This window comes from Rhinolophus sinicus, chromosome X, assembly GCF_036562045.2.
Source record: "Rhinolophus sinicus isolate RSC01 chromosome X, ASM3656204v1, whole genome shotgun sequence".
In the NCBI taxonomy this organism is placed as follows: domain Eukaryota; kingdom Metazoa; phylum Chordata; class Mammalia; order Chiroptera; family Rhinolophidae; genus Rhinolophus; species Rhinolophus sinicus.
The window spans coordinates 105761120-105786908 of NC_133768.1; the positions used below are offsets into that span (position 1 = coordinate 105761120).

The 25789-nt window shown below is 40.5% G+C and overlaps 1 long non-coding RNA gene across 1 annotated transcript in view; it reads right to left on the minus strand.

Annotated features, from left to right (window-relative positions):
• The window catches only part of LOC141569609 (uncharacterized), a 65475-nt gene that overhangs the window by 10169 nt on the left and 29517 nt on the right, over positions 1-25789 (minus strand). The window contains exon 2 of the long non-coding RNA XR_012493298.1: positions 17028-17171. This is a non-coding gene — a long non-coding RNA (uncharacterized LOC141569609). The remainder of the gene's footprint in view (positions 1-17027; positions 17172-25789) is intronic.

Consider the following 25789-nt stretch of genomic DNA (forward strand, 5'->3'; position numbering starts at 1 on the left):
TTAACCTGAATCTGAAAATTACAGAATTTTTGATAGACTAAGAAAGAGGAATGTGTACTTCAGGCAGAGAGAAAGCACATGCAAAGTTATAGGGGCATTGTGTCCCTAGAATATTGGGAGGAAAGAAGTCAACTAGTTAACTTGGAGCATGAATTGTCAGGGGCTATTAGATGGTAGATAAAGATTAAGAGGTAGGATAGGGTTAGACTGTGAAGATCTTTGAATGCCTAGATCTAAAAATAACATTTTGCAAAGGGATCTGTATTATAGGAAGATATATGAGGCAAATATGAAGTGGTACCAAAATCACGAGACTTAACCTTGCCACTGTTTAGCAGAAAGACCTAGAGTAAGTCATTTAACCTCTCTGGACTTGCTTCTGCATTAATAATGTGAATTATCACCAGTCCTGTGCTCAAAATGTTGTTGACAGAATTAAATGAACGATAAAGGTGAACTACCTAAAGCAATGTATGAAATATAGTAAATTCTCAATTCACGATGCCAGAATCAGAATGAGTGGCAGCAGTGTGAATGTTTATTAGAGCGATGAGAAGACCAGTTAGGATGCTATTACAATAGTTGAGAAGTGCTGAGGCATGAACTGGAGAAGTGGAAATAAAATGGAGGTAACACAAGCAAGCAACCCTGATCTTGGAAATGAAAAGAGGACGAAGCAGAGAAGGAGGGAGGGTTCTAAAATGCCTAAGACATTTTAGCTGTGGGAGAAAAGGCATGCAGAGACCAGAGCCAGGCAGGGCCTAACATACCTAACGAATGAGATCAATTATGTGACGTTTCCCACAGATTTTTTTCTGTACAAACTCTGGACTGTCAGCCAGAACACCCGCTTATGTCAGGGCTCAGAGAACAGTCTCTTCAACCAAATAATACAAACAGAATTTATGAAAAAGAGACTTGTCTAAGTTCTAGACAAGATGGTGGAGTAGGAAAATGCTATGCTTGCTGCCTCCCGTTACCACATCAAAATTACAACCAAATTATAGAACAATCAACCTGGAGAACCAGCTGAAGACTAGCTGAACAGAACTGTTATAACTAAGGATATAAAGAAGAGACCACGTTGAGACTAGTAAGAGGGGTGGATACATGAAATTGGCTGGCCCCATCCCCACATGTGGAGTTTGAAAATCGGGAGGGATATCTCTGCAGCAGAGGTCCCCTTGAGGAGTGAGTGGTCCCAGCTCTACACCGGGCTCCCCAATTCAGGGTTCAGGGAGCAGGAAGAAAAGTTCCTACAACATCTGGCTGGGGATAATCAGCAGGGATTCTGATATTCTGGAAGAGACAGAAGGTTGCTGGAAAACCAGACGTCCTCTTAAGGGGCCTGCACACAGAATGACTCACTCACAGGCACTCACCCTGGGCTGCAACGGAGGGATGGCAACTCAAGAGGCACCAGAGCTATACAGGGAAAGACTGAGTGTGTGGCCTCAGGGTGAGGGCTAGAGGGAGAGCCACCATTTCTCCCATGTAGCCTATAAGCAGGGGCCATCTTTCCTGTGTTGAGCCCTCCCCCACACAGCCAAATTTGAAACTGCAATGGCCTGGTAAACTCTGCTCATGCCACCCTGGGACCCAACGCCGCCCAACTTGCAGACCATCAGAGGCACTTTTGGCAACCAGCTCCGCCCCACACATTATAGGTGGCTCTTTTAGCAGCAAAGAGCCAGCTTTGGCTTATGTGCTACCTGACGCACTTTTGGTGGCAGGCAACTAGCCCCAACCCATGCTGCAGTCTTTCTTGGACAACTTTCAGGAGTCTGCAGGCCTAAGGCAGATGGTGACTGGCCTCGGTGTACCCTGAGCATTTTGCCACATGGCCCCAGGCTCACCAATTTGTGTACCACTGGAGACAATTTCAATGGTGGGCAACCAGAACCAACCTGTGCTGCAGTCTATTCTGGACAACTCTCAGGGGGCTGTGGGCATGGAGCAGACAGTGGCTGGCTTTGGTGCTCTCTGAGACATTTACAAGGGACCCCAGGTGCAGTGTTGGTACCAAACATGAATCTGCATTAACTTGGTGAACACCACTCACCCCACACTGTTGACTACCTGGGACCCCTCCTCACCCAACTCACATACCATCTGAGGCTCTTTTAGTGGCTTAAGCTTATAGGCAGCCAGGAGGTGGCATCAGGCCTCAGGATGCCCTGGGCCTTGTGCTGAGATGCTCCAGGCCCAGTACTGGTGGCAGCCGGCCTTGGATCACAGTGTGGCCTCTTGCATGTGCCTCCAGGTCCAGCAGAGTAAGTGACCAACTACAGAAAACTTTGTACCTGCTACCAGATAGTCCTGGGCCAGTCACAGGCAGCAGCTGACCTTAACCTGCACTGGAGCTCCTTCCAAGAGAACCCAGAACCAAGACACCTGGAGGCTGGCTTCAGACCACAAAAGAGAACTACCCAATTAGCTTCACAAACAACACACCAAAATGGAGGTCTCAACAGGCACACAAGCACACTAGGGTGAATCCCGCTCTGTGGGGTCAGCTTCCACATAGCAGCTGATATTCTGTGAATGTTTCCAATCCTCACATGCCAACAGCAATCAAGACTCAACTACAACAGGAGGGCACAAGCAACCCTCACAAGGGACACTCCAGGAACACCAATGCAGGTGACCAGGGAGACTGTGCCTATAGGACACCTACTACATAACGCTACCCGGCAAAGACTAAGAGACATAGGAGATTTACCTAATACATAGAAATGAGCACAGTAAGGTAGCCAAATGAGGAAAGAAAGAAACATGTCCGAAATGAAAGAATAGGAGAAAACTCCAGAAAAAGAAGTAAATGAAATGGAGGCAAGTAATTTTCTGTACTCAGAAAATTATAAGAAATTGAAGAAGATATAAATAAATGGAAGCATATACCATGATCATGGATAGGAAGAATTACCATCATTAAAATGTCCATACTGCCCAAAGCAATCTATAGACTCATTGTAATACCTACCAAAATACCAATGGCATTTTTCAAAGAAGTAGAGCAAACAATCCTAAAATGTATATGGAACCATAAACAGCCCTGAATAGGCGTAGCGATCTTGAGAAAGAAGAACAAAGCTGGAGGTATCATGCTCCCTCATTTCAAACTACACCACAAAGATACAGTAATCAAAACACCCTATGGTATTGGCATGAAAACAGACAAACATATCAATGGAACAGAATAGGGAGCCCCAAAATAAACCCATGCCTATATGTTCATTTAATCCATGACAAAGGAGGCAAGAACATACAGTGGGGTAAAGACAGCCTATTCAATAAATGGTGTTGGGAAAACTGGACAGATACATGCAAAAAAAAAAAAAGAAAAGAAAAGAAACTCGAGCACCCTCTTATACCATATCCAAGAATAAACTCAAAATGGATTAAGACTTAAATGTAAGATCTGAAACAATAAAACTCCTAGATGAAAACATAGGCAGTAAACTCTCTGACATTGCTCTTAGTAGTGCTTTTTCTGTTATATCTCCTCAGGAAGGGAAACAAAAGGAAAACTAAACAAATGGGACTACATCAAACTAAAAAGTTTTTTCTCAGCATAGGAAATGATCAACAAAATGAAAAACAACCTACTGAATAGGAGAAGATATTTGCCAATGATACATCTGATAAGGGGTTAATATTCAAAATTTATAAAGAACACATACAACTCAACACTGAAAAAACTAACAATCCAATTAAATGGGCAGAGGACCTGAAGAGACATTTCTCCAAAGAGGACATACAAATGGCAAATAGACATATGAAAAAATGCTCAACATCACTAACCATTAGAGAAATGCAAATAAAAACCACAGTGAGATATCACCTCACCCCAGTAAGAATGACTATCATCAATAAATCAACAAACAACAAGTGTTGGCGAGGATATGGAGTAAAGGGAACTTTGTGCAATGTTGGTGGGATTGCAAATTGGTGCAGCACTATTGAAAATGGTTTGGAGGTTCCCCAAAAAATTAAAAATAGAACTAACTTATGACCCAGCAATTCCACTCCTGGGTATTTATCCAAGGAAATCCAAAACACTAATTCAATATGCACCCCTATGTTCACTGCAGCATTATTTACAATAGCCATGATATGGAAGCAACTGAAATGCCCATCAATAGACAATTGGATAAAGAAGATGTGGTGCATATACATAATAGAATATTACTCGGCCATAAAAAGGAAATGAAATCTTAATCTTACCATTTGCAACAACATGGATGGACCTAGAGGGTATTATGCTAAGTGAAATAAGTCAGAGAGAGAAAGACAAATACCACATGATCTCACTTATATGTAGAATCTAAAGAACAAAATAAATGAATAAAGAAAACAGAAACAGACTCATAGATTCAGAGAACAAACTGATGATTACCAGATGGGACAGGGTTTGGAAGGCTAGGTGAAAAAGGTGAAGGGATTAAGAAGTACAAACTGGTAGTTACAAAATAGTCAGGGGGATGTAAAGTACAGCATAGGGAATATAGTCAATAATATGATAATAACTATGTGTGGTGCCAGGTGGGTACTAGACTAGTCAGGGGGATCACTTCATAAATTATATAAATGTCTAACCAGTATGTTGTACACCTGAAACTAATATAAAATAATATTTTATGTCAACTGTAATTGAAAAAAAATAGAATTGGCTGGGTGGGTTAAATCAGTAAAATAAATAAATAATAGAGAGAGAGAGAAATAAATAAATGACAAAATGTCTAAAATTTCTAATGAGGAGGGATGGAGATGGTGCAAAAACCAAATCAGGGTGGACTAGACATAAGAGGAGGCATGATGTGTGGGCCTGCACTTGGGTACCACATCGCCAATGGCTGATCAAAATACGGTATTGTCAGACTTAGTATTTACACTCTTCTGCCAAGCCCTGTAGTTAGAACATAACGATATTACGTGTATACCCTTGGCCAACTCCTGTTGGTGTGTCCTCTTTGGCAACGTCTAGTCAGAGGGCTATATTCTTTATTTCCCTTGGTATATTTTTCCTTATGTTTGTCTTTACTTTCCTCTTCTTGACATCAGTAGGTGAAGTTCTCAAGAGTGTATAGATGAGTATGGGACAAAGTGGCCACTTGGCCAGCTTTCAGCATCGGATTAAGCGTGCCTTCAATCTAGGCAAATAGGGGTTGTCAAAAAGATCACACAGTTTTTCACAAGTCATCCTTCCTAGGGCTTGTTGGCGATATGTAGCTGATATTTCTTGAGTGCTCTATGCACTATATATGTGTGTGTGTGTGTGTACATATATAATCTTTTATATTATAATTTCTAATTAGATTATCTATATAATATTTACAATATTCCTGCAAAATCAGTACTAGTATAACCCTGGCATGGCTGATTATGGCTATATAGAAGTCCAAGTGTGGAGTAGAACAAAACAAGCATACCAGAGGGATAGGAAGGGTTAAGTGCAAGCTGCAACATGAGATAGCTCCTGAGAAAAGTCCTCACAAGCAGGTGGCATTTGAGTAAAAGAAGTGAAGGAGCAAGCACTTTAGGGAGAGGGAACACCCAGTGCCAAGGTTTGAGGCATGTCTGAGGAACAGCAAGGACCGTGTGGCTGAGGTGGTACATGAGAGAGAGAGAGAGAGCTATAGAAGAAGAGGTAAAGGGGGGAGGGGCACCAATTGTTGATAGATTTAAGGATGTTAGCTTTTCTCTGAGTCAGATGGGAGCCACTAGAAGTTTTTGCAAAAAGGAGTGACATGAACTAATTTCCCTGTTAATCTCCCTATTAACAGGTTCATCTGGGCTGCTGTATTCAAAATACAGTGGGGGGGGGGCGGGGTGAGGGGAGAAGTAGAGGGACCAAGCTCCACAAAACTGGTGAAAGCCAAAATCCAGTGTGCAAGTTACCAATTTATTACCTCTCAGTTCCAAATTCAGTGTGGTGTCTGTCTCTTGATTAGACCCAAACTGATATACCTAGGTTAGTTAAACTACATTACTTTGTTTGAAATACTAATCCCTCTCGCTCCACCTCCTCCAGTCCTAAATATCTAATCTTCTGGGGCAGCTGTGGGAGTAATTGGTGTTTAGCCCAAGATTCAGCCATCACAGGTCTGTCTCATCATTCCTCCATCACTTTCTATCTGGAGATATCACTAAGAGAGCTATAGCCTTGTTTAAATTGTTCTCCAGCTAAAACGAAATTAATTCATGTTAATACATCTTTAGATTAAGACATGATAGAGAAAATAATGTGGTGATAATGAAAACTAGCTATAGAAAAATCAACTAAAATATTCATACGTGCTAATTTCAGCTAACAGCACATAGATTTCTGTCACGCAGGGCATCAGGCAGGGTCTCTAGTCCTGCTCCCCACATAAGAGCACAGTATATGGTGAGGCCAAAAAGGAAAACCCACAGAGACATAGATAAGGGAGTCATACCACTATATTTTCGCTGGCGGCTGGGTTGGAGACACAGGAGGCAGGAGCCACACAATTCGCAGCCCTCCATGCTAACTGCAGTCCACTCTTGCTAGCTTAGCCACCATCTTCTGGCTAGCCCCTCTTTTCTGCTAGCGTAGCCACGGCAGTTATATTAGTGGCCAATGGCTCACTGGTTACAGCTGATGGCCATCCAATCACAGTTGATGGCCATTTACTACCTGAGCCAGCACCTTTCCACGTGAGGCCGAGAGCCTGGAAACTGCACTCCTGGCTCTGTCCCCACAATTTGTCTGTTACTTCTTTGGCAGAACTTTTTGAAGACCTATGTCATGCGGGGGACCCTACTCGCTGCGCCATTTGTCGTGCGGGAGACCCTGCTCGCCACGCCATTTGTCATGCGGGGCGGCCTGCGGGGTCTCTGCTCCCGCTCCCCATACAAGAACGCAGGATATGGTGAGGCCAAAAAGGAACACCCACGGAGCCATAGGTAGGGGAGTCATACCACTATATTCTCTCTGGCGGCACTATACTCTCACTGGAGGCTGGATCCACACTGTCCGCAAACCGCCATCCACGCTTGCCAGCCCAGCCGCCATCTTCTTGCTAGCCCCATCCTTCTTCTCTTTCTCTCCCTTCTCTCCCTGTAGCCACAGCAGTTATATTGTGGCCAATGGCTCACTGGTTACAGCTGACGGCCAACTAGCCACAGCTGATGGCCATGCAATCACAGTTGGCCATTTACTACCTGAGCCAGCACCTGTCTATGTGAGGCCGAGAGCCTGGAAACTACTCTCTGGGGCTCCGCCCCCACACCTAAGATTGTTACTAGATATGAAAATAAATGCTCATGAGAATAACTAAGAGTAATTATGTGCTTTACAAAAACATAATTGAGAAAATAACAAAAAAGATGGAGGAAAAACTATCGGTTTTGCTTTTGGAAGAAAATTCAAATGATGCTTCACCCAGAAATACTTACGTAATCAACACTTAATGAGCTGCAAAATGCAGTGCTCCTTTTAATTTCCAGCAGGTATTATAAGCTCAGAAAATCGTGTTATTTTAAGCGAGGAGAAAAACTCATAACTATTACAGAGAGGCAAACTCTGTGCTATTTTGCCATAATAAGGTTTTTTTTCCCTTCTAGACATTCTAAATGCCTATAATTTTAGTCACCAAGACCCTAACATAAAGTTTTACTAGCAGAAAGCCGAAGTACCTTATTATCTTTTCTATTTATAGGGCACAGATTCACCTAATATCTGGGTCTCTGGCATCTTGGTGTTTCAAGCAGAATCGCAAATGCAAAGAGGCAACACCCCATTTAATCAGAGCTGTTAATTGACCTTTGATTGCATGACTGGCACAGCTAAATTAACTTACATCAAAATTGCTATGGTAAAGTGAAGAAAGAAATTGCCTCACGATCGAGGATGAGCCACACTTAAAATGGAAACAATTTTAAAATACATGGTTGGAATCAACGGACAGGACTGTTCGTAGATTGCAGATATGAAAAAAAATAAAACCCATTCACCATAGGTGTGGCTGGTTTCAAGTATGTTTGAGGTGCTTACTGAAGGCTTAATGAGGGGAAGCAACACACCTATTAATCTTTGTACTCTCAGTACCTTAAATGCCTGGCATGTAGGGGAGGCTCAACAGATCTTAGATTAAATATGTCGTATCACAGGATAAATATGTTATATGATAAATGTGTCAACCAGAATGAGATGGCAGTTAAGCAGCAGGGTGTAACATACCGTTTCCCAGACATCAGTCATTTCTAGGACACCTACAGGCTACTTACCACGTCCCTTATACCATCCATATCATTGTTTACTTAATGTTTTTGTAATTTACCCACATTTTTTACTTGAATAAATTGTGTTTCATGTTAGTTCATAATATCCATGACATCAGAGGTGTTCTATGCTAATTATATTTTGACAAGCATGAAAATAAATGCATACCTTTAAAAATTTAAAGGTTCCTACGTGGACCACCCTCAAAAATCTCATGCCTCACCAATTTTACATGTGTTACTTCACTTTGGGAAATACTGGTATAATGAGGGCACACACTCTGGAATCATACAGCACTTGGTTCTAGTTCCACCTCTGCCATTTCCTAGCTCTGTAATCTGAGGAAAGTTACTTAAGCTCCTGAGACCACCACTTAGCCAGGTGGCCTATGTGCAGGAAATGCTTTTTTCCCTTTGAGTCTACATGGCAGATGCTGGGAATACACATATGACATGTCTTCACCAGGTTCACATTCTAGCTGGGGAATTCAACTCAGAAAAGCATTTACATACAATACTCTGTGGCACATAAACATTATTATTATTATTATTATTTGCAGTTTAGGGCTTAAGACTTAGGAGTTTTTACAGTGAATGAAAGTTTGGTGATAATATGGTCCATCTCTGTGTAGATATGGTAATAAGAACTGGAACATTTCCTTCTGAGTTTGTTAACAATTGTGGTTCACATTTTTATTCTTTCAGGATTCAGTATTTGGACTACTGCCCAAAACATTTGAGACAGGTTAGAAATCTTTAAAAAATGCAAATCTGGACAATCAGGGTATTAAATGGAACAGGAACTATTTAAAGTCAGCAGAAAGAGAAAATTCTACCAGGCAGCTGAGTTGAGTCATTGACTACAGTTTGGCACTGAATTGGGTACCAAGATCCCTGGCAATGAAAGTCCCAGAAAGGGAGACATGGTGGATCGTTCCTTGAGTCATTGTCTGAAGAAAGCACACACGTTAGTCTACAGAAACAAGCTTTGTTTCTGCAGAAAAAGTCTGATGACATCATGTGGTCTCTGTGCAAGAAACACCAAGAAGCACTGTGGGCAATATTTTTTACGGTAACTCTAGAAGGGACACAGAAGCACTATTCACAAATAGGCCATTCACGTCTAGACCCTGTAAAGAGCCAGAGGATATAGCATTCCATCATACCTGAAAGCAGACATCTCCACAGAGCAGAAAACATAGTCTGAGATACTAAGACACACAAAGAGATTTTGTTAATGTATTACAGTGTTAGACCTAAGAGAATCCAGAAATTACTAAATTGTACACCTGTTACACCATTTCATTCATGTTACAGCTGTCTTACCTCCATTTCAGATATTCTGCAGTTACCTCATATGAGAGCCTTATACTTGAGAGACCATATGTGCTAAATTGTATTGTTATAATATTTGCTGGCCCGTCTTGCCCCAAACCTCACTATAGGGTCACCCTGCAGGAGTATTGTATTTTTCATCTCATTGACATCAGACTCAGGCATGTAACTTGGTTTAGCCAATGAAATATGAACTAAAGTGTCATGTGCCACTTCTGAGTAGAAGCTTTTGGAGCCATCATGTGGCATGTGGCTCTTCACTTTCACTTTTCCCTCTGCCCTGAGGTGGGCATGTCTCAGAAAGGGCCTGCTCCTTCAGCTTTGTTCGTAGAATGAAGAAGATACAGAGTAGAACTGCACTTGACCTGTAAAGGTTGTGACAGGTAAGTGAGAAATAAACTTTTATTGTTGGAAACTCCTGAGATATGGAGACTATTTGTTACCACAGGATAACTTAGGTAGCAAAAGCTGACTGGTATGAAAAAATATTAGAAAGAAACTTGCTTTGCTTTCATGAATTAACTCTCAGTTGAGCTTATGTTCTACCAGAATGTTCTGTACTATATTATGTGGAAAGTACAACTCACATCTTATAATTTTTAGTTCAAGGATAGGCAACTGATGCCCTCAGTTCACAGGGCAAGTAATTTTAACAATGATCCCTGATAAGCATGTTGACAATGAATGTTGAGCTAGTTGCAATGCCCAAAGGGATAGATAGGGAAAAGAAAAGACTACTATTGAGTATCTTCTATGTGCTACGTGCTTTACATATATTATTTCACTTAATGCTCATGGCAAGCCTAGTTTTGCCTTCATGTTACACATTTAATTTAGAGGAGTTGGATAAATTGGCCACAATTGAAGAACTATTAAATGAGATAGCTGCAAGTTGAGCCTAGATCTGACTTACTCCAAAAGTCTTTACTCTTTCCATTTTCTTCTTTCTGTTACAGGCTTTCCACTGCACAAGACAGGATGAATTGATGACATAGTCACAAGTATCATTCCAAGGACTACTACAGAAGTTTTGGAAGTCTAGTTTTGCACTAAGTTTAAAGAGAAAGGGGCCAGGTTGCAAAGGATTGTCCAATATGTTCGTAGGTCTATAATTTGGGTTTAATATTAATTCCAATATTAACTATAGTTTATTATTTTAATTGTAGAGGTAGCAGACACTTAGAAAATTTGGAAAATATAAAAATCACAAGTAAATGTATATTGACTCTATTGAGGGTCCGGAATTTATAAACTTAGAGGCAGTGGAGGAAGTATCAAAAAAAAGACATATCTGACTACACAAATGTTAAACAAATGCTATATCTCAAGTACAGACCTTAAATTTTGGCAGATACATTTCTTCTGATATATTCAGTAAGATTTGATTAGTGGGCAATCTGATATTTCTATTCATTCTTGTGATAATAGCACATTTCTAGGTTACTTTTTAATAGTTTTACTATGTATTAATTAATTAATATATAATTAATTGATATATAATTAATATGCCATATATGATATTATATAACATTAATTAATCTATTAGATTAATTAATCTGTTACATATTAATATTAATAATCTATGTTATGCCTTTTTCACTTATTTGTTTAGTTATAAACTAGAGCTAGAAATTGGGAGTGGGGGGCACAGTAGAACTATTCCACAGTAGACCTGAGGAATCTAACATCAAGAGAGGTCATGATTATTGGCCTGAGGTGACATTGCAGAGGGAACAAGCAGCACTGGAACCTAGCTATGCAATCACTGAATGGGGGTAAGGATGCAGGAGTGTTTCTCACGGATCAAATATGAGATGTGAGCCAGGTGGTAGAGAGAGCCACTCACCTGAAGCCTTTTTTAAATCCTGCCCAAGGAGACTGCCTAGAGGGTAAAGTGACCCCAGTAGAAGATAAGAATGATGAATTCTCAGGATAAAAGGGAGGTCAATAATGCTGATTCATTATTGCCATTGGTGCATCACCAAAGAATATGTGTGTGTGTGTGTGTGTGTGTGTGTGTGTGTGTGTCCCCAAGGAAAGGAGCTGATTTTATCATCCATCAAGTTCAAGGAGAGGCAGATTTAAATATCTGCCAAAACACTCCTTAACACATGATCACATTAGCACTACAGCATTTCTTGGGGATACAAGAAGGTAGAAAGCACAAGACCTGCCTGCTCAATGACTCTAGCAGCAAGCTAGCCCATGGACATCACCAGATGTCCCACCCAGAATCTCTGGATAGTCTAACTGGTGAAGTGCTTTGCCTGCTGAAGCTAGTCTGTAAAGATTGGAAGAGGTGCCTACTTACTTAAATGTGCAGACACAAACACAGGGCTACAAGGATCATGAATAATCAAGGAAACATGACACCACTACAGGAAACTAATAAACCTCTAATTACTCACCCTGCAGAAATGGAAATCTGTGAACTATCTGACATAAAATTCAAAATAATCCTCTTAAAGAAATTCAGTGAACTATGAGAAAACACAGATAGGCAATTAAATGAAATTAGGAAAACAGTGCAGGAACAAAATGAGAAGTTCAACAATCAAATAGAAACCATTAAAAAGAATCCAAATTCTAGAGTTAAAGAATACAATAAATGAACTGAAGGATTCAATAGATAGCTTCAACAGCCGACTTCACCAAGCAGAAGATAGAATAGGTAATTGGAAGGCAGGTCATTTGAAATCATCTAGTCCAAGAAGCAAAAACAAAGAATAAAAAAGAGTGAAGAAAGCCTACATGAATTATGGGATATCATTAATAGAAACAACCTATGCACTATTGAAGCTCCCAGAAGGAGACAAAAGGGAGAACGGGGCACTAATCTGAAAGCAATAATGGCTGAGAACTTCTCAAATCTGGGCAGAGATCTGGACAACCAAGTTCATGAAGGTCACTTGAACATTCCAACCCAAAATGAACTTCTCCAAGACACATTAAAATGAAACTACCTAAAATTAAAGACAAAAAGAGAATTTTAAAAGAAGTGAAAGAAAAAATTCCTTACATATAAGGAAATACCCATACAGGCTATCAGCATATTTCTCAGCAGAAATCTTGCAGGACAGAGAGAGTGGGATACATATTCTAAGTACTGAAAGACAAAAACTGCCAACCAAGAATGCTTTGCTGGGCAAAGCTGTCTTTCAGAAATGAAGGTAAGATAAAGACCTTCCCAAACAAACAAAAGCCACAGGAGTTCACCACCATGAGACCACTTTACAAGAAATGCTGAAAGGGGTTGTTGAAGTAGAAACAAAAGGGCAATAATTAGTAACATGATAATATAAAACATACTGATAAAGGCAAATATATAGTCAAATTCACAATATTCATACTGTAATATTGTGGTATGTCAATCACTTAACTCAAGTATAAAGGATTAAGTACAAAAGTTTTGAAAATAACTAAAGTTATATTAATTTGCTAAGTGACATAGAATATTTTTAAAAAGGTAAACTATGACATCAAAAATATAAATATGGGGGAGTAAGAGAGTGGAGATTTTGTATACAATTGAAGTTAAGTTGTATCAGCTTAAAATAGACTGTTATATCTATAAGACGTTTTATATAAGTCTCATGGTGACCACAAAGCAAAAACCTACGGTAGATACACAAATGATAAAGATAAGGCAATCAAAGCATACCATTACCAAAAATCCTCAATTCACAAAAGACAATATCAAAAGAGGAAAAAAAGAGCATGGCAAAACAGCCTGAAAACAATTAATAAGATGGCAGTTAGTAAGTCCTTACCTATGAATACTTACTTTAAATGTAAATGGATTAAATATCCAATCATAAGGCATAGAGTAGCTGAAAAGATTAAAAAACAAGACACAACTATATATGCTGTCTACAAGAGACTCACTTGAGACTTAAGGACATACATAGGCTCAAAGTGAAGGGACAGAAAAAAATATTCCATGCAAATGGAAACCAAAAGAAAGGAGGAGTAGCTACCGTGTTTCCCCAAAAATAAGACCCAGCCGGACAATCAGCTCTAATGTGTCTTTTGGAGCAAAAATTAATATAAGACTGACCCAGTCTTATTTTACTATAATATAAGACCGGGTCTGTTATGTAATATACAATACAATACAATACAATACAATACAATACAATACAATACAATACAGTACAGTACAATGTAATACATACTGGGTCTTATATTAATTTTTGCTCCACAAGACGCATTACAGCTGATTGCCCATCTAGGTCTTATTTTCAGGGAAACAGGGTATACTTATATCACACAAAGTAGACTTTAAATCAAACCTGTAACGTGTGTGTGTGTGTGTGTGTGTGTATGTACATATGCATATACATATACATACAGAAGGTGCCGATAAAATGTACACACATTTTTTTAAATTAAAGTTTATTGGAGTGAGAATTGTTAGTAAAGTTACATAGATTTCAGGTGTACAATTCTGTATTACATCATCTATAAATCCCATTGTGTGTTCACCACCCAGAGTCAGTTCTCCTTCCATCACCATATATTTGATCCCCCTTACCCTCATCTCCCACCCCCCACCGCACTTACCCTCTGGTAACCACTAAACTATTGTATGTGTCTATGAGTTTTTGTTTCTCATTTGTTTGTCTTGTTCTTTTGTTGTTTTTGGTTCATATACCACATATCAGTGAAATCATATGGTTCTCTGCTTTTTCTGTCTGACTTATTTCGCTTAGCATCATACTCTCAAGATCCATACATGTTGTCACAAATGTTCCTATGTCATCTTTTTCTTACCGCCGAATAGTATTCCATTGTGTATATATACCACAACTTCTTTATCCATTCATCTATCGAAGGACATTTTGGTTGTTTCCATGTCTTGGCCACTGTAAACAAAGCTACAATGAACATTGGAGCACACATGTCTTTATGTATACATATTTTCAGATTTTTTGGTAGATACCCAGGAGAGGGATTGCTGGGTCATATGGTAATTCTATTCGTAATTTTTTGAGGAACCTCCACACTGCCTTCCATAACGGTTGCACCAGTCTGCATTCCCACCAACAGTGTATGAGGGTTCCTTTTTCTCCACAGCCTCTCCAACACTTGTTACTATTTGTCTTGTTGATGATAGCCATTCTGACTGGGTGAGGTGATATCTCATTGTGGTTTTTATTTGCATTTCTCTGATGATTAGTGATGTGGAGCATTTTTTCATATGTCTATTTGCCATTTGTATGTCCTCTTTGGAGAAAGGTCTCTTCAAGTCCTCTGCCCATTTTTCAATTGGGTTGTTTGTTTTTTTGTTGTTGAGTTGCATGAGTTCCTTTTTATATTTTGGATATTAGCCCCTTATCGGAGGCACTGTTTGCAAAAACCTTCTCCCATTCAGTATACATTTCAGTTCTGGATTTTTTTTGAGTGGTTACCCTTAAGTTTATGTAAAAAAAAAAAAAAAATGTAGATACTTAGAGTATTCCATTTTCTTCAGCACGCTTACTTTCTCCATTCCCATATTCCAGTTCAGGCCTTTACTCTCCCCCTTTTTATGTTTTGGTTGCCACAAATTGTCCCTGTTGATGGTGGTCGAATAGCCTCCTTTAGTATTTCTTGTAGTGCAGGTCATGTATTAGAAAATTCCCTCAGCTTCTGTATGTCTGGAAAGGTCTTTATTCCTCCTTCATATCTAAAGGATATCTTTGCTGGATATATTATTCTTGGCTCATAATTTCTCTCTTTCAATAGTTTGAATATTTGGTTCCACTCCCTCCTGGCTTGTAGAGTTTCTGCTGAAAAATCTGATGATAATCTAATGGGCTTTCCTTTGTAGGTTACCGTCTTCTTTTCCCTGGCTGCCTTGAGGATTCTTTCTTTGTCGTTGATTTTAGACAGCTTCAATACAATGTGCCTTGGAGAAGGCCTGTTGGGATTGAGGTAATTAGGTGTTCTATTTGCTTCTTGGATTCGAGGGTCCAGTTCTGTCCACAAGTTTGGGAAGTTCTCATCGACAATTTGTTTGAATATATTCTCTGTTCCTTCTCTCTTTCTTCTCCTTCTGGTATGCCATTATTCTTATATTGCTCTTTCTGATGGAGTCAGAAAGTTCTTGTAGAGTTCTTTAATTTCTTTTAAGTCTCAAGTCTCTTTCTTCTTCCATCTGTGTCATTTCCAGATTTCTATCTTAGATGTCTCTGATTCTTTCCTCAATCTGGTCAACTCTACTACCTTCACTGGTTATTTCATTCTTAATTTCTTTTATTGAGTTCTTAATCTCCAGAAATTCTATTTGGTTCTTTTTTAAAATTTCGATCTCTTTCGTAAAATGTTCATTTTGTTCTTTGATTGTGTTTCTGAGTTCATTAACTGCCTGTCTGTGTTTCTTGCATCTTGTTGAGTTTTTTAAGGACTGCTATCTTGAATTCTCTGTCATTTAAGTCAAATATTTCCATATCTTTAAGTTTGTTTTCTGGAGACTTTTTATTTTCTTTCTGAGCTATCTTCTTGCCTTGGTTATTCATGGCAATTATTGATTTATTATTTCTCTTCCTAGACATCTACAGGAGTGGTTTCTGCAACAGGTTGATAGGAAGAGGTCTTTCTTTTGTTTTCCAGTACTTGTTGGTAGAATGTTTTATTTTCGCTCTGACTGCAGCCTTTTTTTCTCTCTCACACGGTAGTGCTATGTTTTCTCTGCACTATTCCAGCTTCTCACACAATGGAGGGATTCCCTGGGAGACGGGCTTCTCCTCTGTTAATAGTTTGCCTGGGTCACAGGGCGTAGTGTCCGTGTGGGTATGCGGAGAGCTTTTGAAGTTCCAAAGCTCTTCCTGCACCAGATTCAGAGCCCTATGTTTCAGCAGTTCTGTTTACTCCTGCAGGAATCCGCCCAGATAGGTGCGGCCAGGGGCGGGGTGAGTTGTGAGAGGTGGCCCAGAGCAATGGCGGCGACCACCACCACAGCCGGTCCTGCTTCCACAGCTCCCTCCCCTTTGCTGGAACTAGTTGGGCTGTGAATCTGTGTCTGCAGTCCACAGTTCTCAGAACACCAAATATTCTGTTCTTTTGATCTGACACTGCTACTGTATCGCTTCTAGCACCGGGCAGGTGGGGGCGGGGTGAGCTCTGGGAGGGGAGGGAGGGGGCAGCTAGTCTCAGTGCCTAAGGCTCCGTTCTCTGCTTGGCAGTGCGGGCTTAAACCACCGTTTTCAGCCTTCTTCCCTCAGTCTTTTCTCCGAGGTCTCTGCTGTCAGCGTTGGGTTCAGCCGTGTTATATGCTGTCCCCTCAGCCCTGTGGAGCCCAGGCGGAGCCCTAGCAGTCCGAGTTCTTCCCTCTCCCGCAGCTGCGGTAGTTCCGGGAAGCAGCGAGCTCGGCGCACTGAGCTGGGTCAGCGTCCTGCGCCCGCGCGGCTCCGTCTCCGGCACTTCTCCCTTCCCTCCTCCCTCCACTCGCGCGATTTGCCTACCTTTAGGTGACTTCAGTAGTGGGCCTCTTCGTCTTGCCTGTCTGCTGTGCAGGGAGTCCTTTGTGGAGTTTTTGTTGTTCGATTAGTTGTTAATTCCAGGGGAGATTTACAGAGGCTCACCTCACACCACCATTTTGATGACGTCTCCCCGACATTTTAAGAAAGAAAAAAACTGTATTAAAATTGTGATACTCAATATATACTGATAACAAAAGATGAAAACAAGTCACATTTGACTTTTGCAATTACAAGAGGTGCTCAAAGTGGTTACCATCAGTGTAATTTTAATACAGTTTTTTTTCTTTCTTAAAATGTGTATACAATGTATATACATTTTTTGGCACCCTCTCTCTCTCTCTCTGTGTGTGTGTGTGTGTGTGTGTGTGTGTGTGTGTGTGTGTGTGTGTAAAATAGAATACTATTTTGCTTCTTGTGACAATATGGATGGACTTTGAGGACATTACATTAAGTGAAATAAGTCAGAGAATGACAAATACTGCATGATTTCACTTATACGTTGTAGCTAATAAATGAAACTCATAAAAACTGAGAGTAGAGTGGTGGTTACCAGAGGCTGGGGATGGGAGAAATGGGGAGATGTGGGTCAAATGATGCAAACTTCCAGCTGTAAGATAAATTCTGGGGATATCATATACAGCATGGTGACTATAATTAACAATATTGTATTGTATACTTGCAAGTTAAGAGAGTAGATCTTAGTTATCATCAAAAAAGAATGGTAATTATATGAGAGAATTGAGGTGTTAACTAACCTTATTGGGGTAATCATAGATATAATCATCACATTGTACACCTGAAACTGACATTTGTTATAGGTCAATAATATCTCAACAAAGCTGGAAAAATCTTCAAATGAAAAAAAGTAATAGGAATGGAAATAGAATTGATTCAGAGAACAGAAGAAGAGGAGTGGGAAGAGAAGAGTTTAAAAAGGAGGTGAAAGAGGAGGAAGAAGATGTAGAAGAAGAATGGACTGCAAAGGAGTAGCAACTACAACAACAGTAGCTGTAGTCAGCGCCTCCGTCTATGAGTGGGTGGAGGCAGCAGCCAAAGAGAAAAGTGTTTTGCATTTAAAAAAATTAACGAAAAAACCCAAGAAGATGTTATGAAATAGGTATGATCAGAAAGAGTTCTTGAAAATTAAAAATATGATCGCTGAAATTTAAAATCTAATTAAAACATAATAATGGAAATCTCCTTCAAAGCAGAATGAAACTAAAAGAAGAAGGATAATGTGAGGGAAAATATAAAACACAGAAATTCAATACAGCCTGTCTAACATCCAACAAACAGGTGTACTAGAAAGAGAACTGCAGGGGAGGAATTGATAGAAGGAACAAAAGCAAATTTCCTAGAGCTGAAAGACTTGCGTGTCCCTAATGTAGGAGCCCACTAAGTGCCCGGCACAGAATAAAGGATGAAAGGCTCACACTTGACACATCATTGTGATATATCAGAACCGCCAAGAAAATGCCACAACCCTTAAGAGAAAATGTTAGGTTACCTACAACAGAATGGTAAGCAGACGTGCATCAGATTTCTCATCATCAGTAGTAGATGCTGGATGATAATGGAGCAATGCATTCAAAACACAGGGTCAAATTTTAAGCTTGAACCCTTATATAGCTGAAATATTTCTCAATGTTGAAAAATGGATAAAATTAATTTTCAAACATACCAAAACTCATGTTCATCTTACAAAACTAACAGAAAATACCGGGGGTGCCAAAAAGTGTATACAAGTGGACACTTTGGTCAACGTTGCTCAAGCAGTAGTTCACCATAATCAGAAGTGTCTGGACGCTGATGGTAACCACTTTGAGCACCTCTTGTAATTGTAGAAGTCAAACGTGACTTGTATTCATCTTTTGTTATGGGTATATATTGAGTATTACAATTTTAATACAGTTTTCCTTCCTTAAAATGTGTATACATTTTTTGGTACCTTCTGTATATAAAGGAGTAAGCAGACAGAGGAAAACATGGAGTCAGGAGACAATGTAATTAACCCAAGAAAGCAGTGAAGAGATGTTCCAGGATCACAGCTGTGCACTGAAGGCCACCAAACATCATCTTACCAAATGAGTAGTTCAGAAATATTGTCTGAAGTTGTTTGAATGTGCAATAAAATTGTTATTATATTCTTTAAACTTACAAAGTTAATCAGGAGAGGAGAAAAAAAGAGTGAAAAAAAAATACCGGGGAGCAGTAAGTAAAGATGTATGATGTACAATACCAATAAATCAAGAAACAGTGATGTATACAAATTATTTAGAAATTTATCAGTAACCAGAAGCAACAGTTTATAAAGCTAAAATGTGTGTCTGTTGGATGAACAGGATTGATGGTTGAGAGATGAGGGGCAAGAGAATGTTGCTTTTCATTTTAAGCAGATAATTTGGAGATGGAAAAACTGGATCAAAGTCGAGGAGACCAGTCAAGGGCTATTGTAATTGTTCAGCGAAAAAATGCGGAGGTCCTGAAGTAGAGCACTGGCAGTGGGCATGGAAGAGAGGACTCTGAGAGAACCTACTAGTGAGTGAGTAGTGTTAGTGTGCAAGTTGAAGATGACTCCATTGTTTCCAGATCAAGTGATTTTAATTAAGTAAGATTTCTGTGCAGTAAGCAGTTCTGTTTGTGTGCAACCTTCTTATGCAAATCCAAAAGTAGCTACACCATGTGGAGACCTCATTGATCCATTATAATTAATTATTGACATTTTCCAACATATTCTTTACATTCAGTAGCATCAGATTGTGCAACTCAAAAATTCCATGGGTGCTCATGGCTTAAATTATTATCTACATATCCAAAATTAATCACTATTGTAAGGGAAAAGCATGCTTTTTTGTTTGTTTGTTTCATTTTAACCATTTTTAAAATTAGTTTCAGGTGTACAAAGCAACGTAATAATTAGACATTTAAACCCCTCATAAAGTGATAGCCCACTCCCCAAGCTACTACCCCTCTGACATCTTATACAGCTGTTACAACACCATCGACTATCTTCCCTATGTTGTACTCCACATCCTGTGACTACATATACCTATATATTTAGTTATAGTTGACATTCAACATTATTCTACTTCAGCTTCAGGTGTATAGTATATTGGTCAGACATCTACACAGTCTATGACATGATCCCCCTGATGAGTCCAGTGCCCATCTGGCACCTTACATGATCTTTACAACATTGTTGATTATATTCCCCATACTGTATTAACTATCAATTTATACTTCTTCATGCCTTCACCTTTCACCCCGCCCCCAACCCCATTCCCATCTATCACCCTGGTAGATCTAGCACCTATCTGGCACATACCTAGTTATTACAGTATTATTGACTATATTCCTTATGCTATACCCTACATCCCCATGACTGCTGTGTAACGACCAATTTGTACTTCTTAATCTCTTCCTCTTTCACTCATCCTTAACCTCCCTCCCATTTTCAGAAAGTCCCTCCAACATTCCTTGTAATACTGTTTTGACGGTGAAGAGCTCCTTCAGCTTTTTCTTGTCTGGGAAGCTCCTTATCTGTCCTTCAATTCTAAATGACAGCTTTACTGGGTACAGCAATCTTGGTTGTATGTCGTTGCTTTTCATCACTTGGAATATTTCCTGCCCCTCCCTCTTGCCTGCAAAGTTTCTGTTGAGAAATCAGTTGACAGTCTTATGGGGGCTCCCTTGTAGGTAACTAACTGCTTTTCTCTTGCTGCTTTTAAGATTCTTTCTTTGTATTCAACCTTTGGCATTTTAATTATGATGTGTGTCTTGGTGTTGGCCTCCTTGGATTTATCTTGTTTGGGACTCTCTGTGCTTCCTGGGCTTGTATGTCCATTTCCTTCACCAGGTTAGGGAAGTTTTCTGTCATTATTTCTTCAAATAGGTTTTCAGTTCCTTGCTCCCTCTCCTCCTTCTGGTACCCCTATAATGTGAATGTTGGTACACTTGATATTGTCCTGGGGCACACTAAATTCACCTCAATTTTTAGGATTTTTTTTTCTTTTTGCTGTGCTGGTTGGGTGTTTTCTGCTACCTTATCTTCTGAATCACTTTTTGGATACTGTGCTTCATTTAATCCACTGTTGATTCCCTGTAATATATTCTTTGTTTCCATTATTGTATACTTTATTTTTTACTGGTTCTTTTTTATGGTTTTTATGGTTTTCATCTCCATTTTTATGAGGTCATTGAGCATTCTTATAGCCAGTGTTTGGAAGTCATAGATTGCTTATCTCTGTTTCACTTAGTTCTTTTTCTGGAGCTTTGTTCTGTTCTTTCATTTGGGACATGTTTCTTTGTCTCCCCATTTTGGCTATCTCCCTGTGTTTGTTTCTATATATTAGGTAGGGTTTGCTATGTCTTCCAGTCTTAGTAGAGTGGCCTTATGTAGTAGATGTGCTGTGGGGCTCAGTGGCACAGTCTTTCTGGTCACCTGAGCCTAGCTCTCCAGGTGCATCCCTTGTGTGGGTTGTATGTGCCCTCCTCTTGTAGTTGAGCCTTGGTTGATAATTGCACATCAGTGGGAGGGACTGACCCTTGGGCTCACTGGTTGTGAGGACTGGCCTTCACTACAATGGAAGAGTTGTTGTGCAGGGGCTGATTCTATGGAGCAGGATCTGCCTCAGCAGCACTCTGATGCCTGCCCAATCTGCCCCTTGGGTGAGTCGTACTTGGAGATGGCTAGATGATGCTCCTGCTTGTTTTGAAGCTGGCCACTGGTGGCGCCAGCCCCAGGACCACCTTAGAGGGGATCCATTGTAGGTCTACTTCAGCCACAGCCTGTTCTCCACCCAGGATCACCTAGCTGGAGCCAGAAAGAAATCTGCAGATGGCTGCCACCCGTGCTATACCTAGAAGCACTTTGAGAGATCAAGTCATCAACCAAGGCTGGCTGCCACTAGTGCCAGCTTAGGGCTGCTCAGGCAGAGGTACAGGACATACTCAAGCCAGATGTTGCTTATCTGGGTTCTGCGAACCTTTGAGAGACCCTAGGAAAGTCTGCAGCTTGAGTCAAATTAGGCAGTCTGCATGAGAAAGCCACTGACAGTAACCTGAGTGTGCCCAAAAGTTGGGTGGGGCCAGGTCTCAAATCACCAGGGTGGGGTGAACAAACAGCAGAGACTCAGAAATGGTGGCTTCCTATATTCACACGCTTGTAAAGGGGAGGGCTTTACAAAGAAACAATGGCCTCCGCCAGCTCCCCCATCCAGGAAAAAGCTTTCTCTCCTGTCCCGTCTCAAGCTAGACAACTCAATTCCCCACCCTCTGTCCCTGCCATCTTTCCAGATACTGCCCCAGCACTGGAGCTCAGAGCGAGTGATTCCACTGGTGGGTAAGTCCGTGCGCAGTCCCTTTAAGAGGAGCGCCTGGGAGTGCAGCCACCCATCTCACTCTGTCACAATCTCCACTGGTTTTCATAACCAAAAATTATGGGGACTTCTCTCCCCGGCACTGGAGCCCTGGGCAGGGGTGGGACTGATATCTCTCACTCCTTTAGGGTGTGGTGGGATCCCCACCACTGAAATAGCCTTCCTGATCTTTAATGGTCACACGCAGGTAGGGGCCCGGCCCGTTCCGCATCTCTGACCTTCCTACCTGTCTGGAGGTGGCTTCTTCTGCACGTCCTTAGTTGAAAGGCTTCAGTTCACCTTGATTTTAGGCAATTCTCAATAAAGGTTGTTTTGTAGATTAGTTGTGATTTTGGTGTAGTTGTGAGAGAAGGTAAACACAGCGTTTACCTACTGCGCCATCATGGTTTTCTCTTATGTTTGTTTTTTCAAATGGGAGATTTCAGCTCAACTTGCCTTTAAAATCTCTCTACTGACTTCAGTAACCATGTTCTACACCTCTGTGATCAACAGACCAATAATGAAGCAATGGTAAGAAAACTGATGGTGTTATAACATTTTTGTGCTCAAATTAAATACCACAGCTTATCTCTGTAATTACGATATTTAGAAAGGGCATCACCAGAAAGAATGGGGCAGAAATCACCACAGAAAGCTACGTAATCAATATTTGGCATGAGTGAGGAAAAAGTCACACAGAGCAGCAACTGAGCTCCAAGAGAGTCTGACTGAGAGGTCATTAGCTAAGATGATGATTATATCATCAGATAGGTTAGCTGATAACTTGTGTAAGGTGCTTAGAAAACTTCTTACACTAGAATAGTTAATAAGGTTGACTTTTTTCTGTCTGATAAGGCACGACCTACCATCCCACTAATAGATGACTTTAAAAAGAGATAAAGAGAAATCTGGGCTTCAAGTTTTACAAGATGGATAGAGCATACATTTACTTCTCTTCCCTTCCAAGGTCCTCTTGAAATTATTGAAAATATTTGTTGGGGGTGGGGGGAAGCAATCGCAGTGTCAGAGAAATTAGAAAGACAGTAGGCTGAAGAGGAGAGATTTTGAAGAAATCCTGGATGATAGAAAGATAGTAGAACACAGATGAGATGGGTTTGATTGAGGAAACAAGATTGAAAACCCAAATAGCAGAGAGCAAAGAGCAAGTAGCCATAATAATATTTATGGAATGGATGCATTTGGAATAGCTAAGCCAGTCTGCCACTTTCTTCCAGTCTCCTTCAGCATTCTGCCCGGTGTGCTGGTGTGCAAGGCACAGGCTCTCAGAGTCCTGAGAATTTCTCTCCCAATTAGGTAAGCAGTTTTCCTGGAGAGGGGCCTTGGTGTAGATGTTAGGGCCTGAGAGAAAAGAATTCGAGGTAAGTCTGCATCTTCATATGAAGCACTGAGGGACAAAAATAAATGAGGAGATAAAACAAAAGAAACAATAAAAAGCTCCACTCAGGAGTGCAATACTCTAAGACCCTCCCCTCCCCCTGGAGAGGAAAACCATCCTTTTTTTGACACATGTGGCAGCATTCTGAATATTTGTCAGCAGTCTTTGAAAGCCAAGCAAAGGAGATGGGTGGGCATTTAAAAAGGGCCGTTAGAACTGGAGTGCTACAGAGAGTTTACTTTGGGTAAGAGAGACCCTGGGCTACTTAATTAGCTAAGACGCTGAAAAATGGCAGGGATAGGATGAGGTCTGACAATTAAGTTTGTGAACTTTTTGCCATGATGTTGCTGAACTATTTTTATATCAGAGGGATTATTCATTATGAATTTGTACCAACTGGACAAACAGTTCACCAAGTTTACTATTTGGAAGTGCTGAAAAGGCTGCGTGAAAAGTTAGACGAAACGACCTGAACTTTTCGCCAACAATTCATGGCTCTTGCATCACGACAATGCACCAGCTCACATGGCACTGTCTGTGAAGGAGTTTTTAGCCAGGAAACAAATAACTGTGTTGGCACACCCTCCCTACTCACCTGATCTGGCCCCCAATGACTTCTTTCTTTACCCGAAGATAAAGGAAATATTGAAAGGAAGACATTTCGATGACATTCAGGACATCAAGGGTAATATGACGACAGCTCTGATGGCCATTTCAGAAAGAGAGTTCCAAAATTGCTTTGAAGGGTGGACTAGGCACTGGCGTCAGTGCATAGCTTCCCAAGAGGAGTACTTCGAATGTGACTGTAGTGATATTCAGCAATGAGGTTTGTAGCACTTTTTCTAGGATGAGTTCGTGAACTTAATTGTCAGACCTTGTACACATCCACACACATAACAAACACATAGGATATATGGGTCAGGACCAAGTAGTTAGATCAGGGGAGCCCCTTCACCTCCTCCCTCTTTACCATCAAGAAGCTCAAGAGTGTGTTTTAAATATGTGATATTATAAAGGAGAAATGACTATTCTTGCTCAAATATGAATAGCACCATGCTCAAGCTTTCCTCTACAATTTTCTTTTTCTGATAATGAATGTGGTCCAATGACCTTTCTTTTTTTTCTCCCTGAAGCACACTTTATTTCTGGAAATGCAGATAAAGCGCAATGCAGGGAAACACAATCCTATTTTTTTTTTCTTTAAGATATGGAGTTCGGTAATCAGGAGTAACCTGTCATGGCACATGCGAACACTGGCAGCTCAGGGTTAAAGAGTCAAAGGAGCGAATGTGAAGGCTTTCTTGTCTCCTCTCTCTGGCACCCCTCTAGGGAGCTCACACTCCTCCTGGGAACTCAGGGGAGGCTGGGTGTCGAGATTTGATAGATAAGAAGAGCTTGTGGTTATTTATAAAATCCACTTGTATAAAATAGCTTCTGGAGGGCTCGGGTGTATGTATTTCCTGTGAGTTCTGCTTGTGCAGCTGCAGCTTGGCATAAAGGTGCAGAGCTGAATAGCACACATGCTGAATGTTTAGGTCAGCTAGCAATGACGAGCCCTGTTTTTTCGTGAAACCTTGCATATAAATAATCAAGGGCCTTCCGAGGTATCCACAGAGCCAAGGAGAGAAAGATCACTTCCAGGGATGATTAGGGACTGCTTTATATGATGGAGGGCTGGATTTATAAATTTCAGTTCTCTAGCTCTCTCTGAAACATAGTATCAGTTCAAAATACCTACAGCATTCCTTATTCAAAAGCACATTCACTACTCATTGGCTGATTTTCAGCCTTTGAAGGTAAATTTTCAGAAAAATCCAGATGCCATTAGAAGCGAAATTTGGTTTAAAAAAAATTGAATGACTAACCTGGGTATTATTCTTTGAGTCACAAGAAATGTCTGGTGGGAAAATAATGAAAGTAGTTTCATGTGTTCCTGGAAAAAACAGTTGGGTAGGTGATGGCCAAGGAGAGTGGCTCAATGTGTCTTGAAG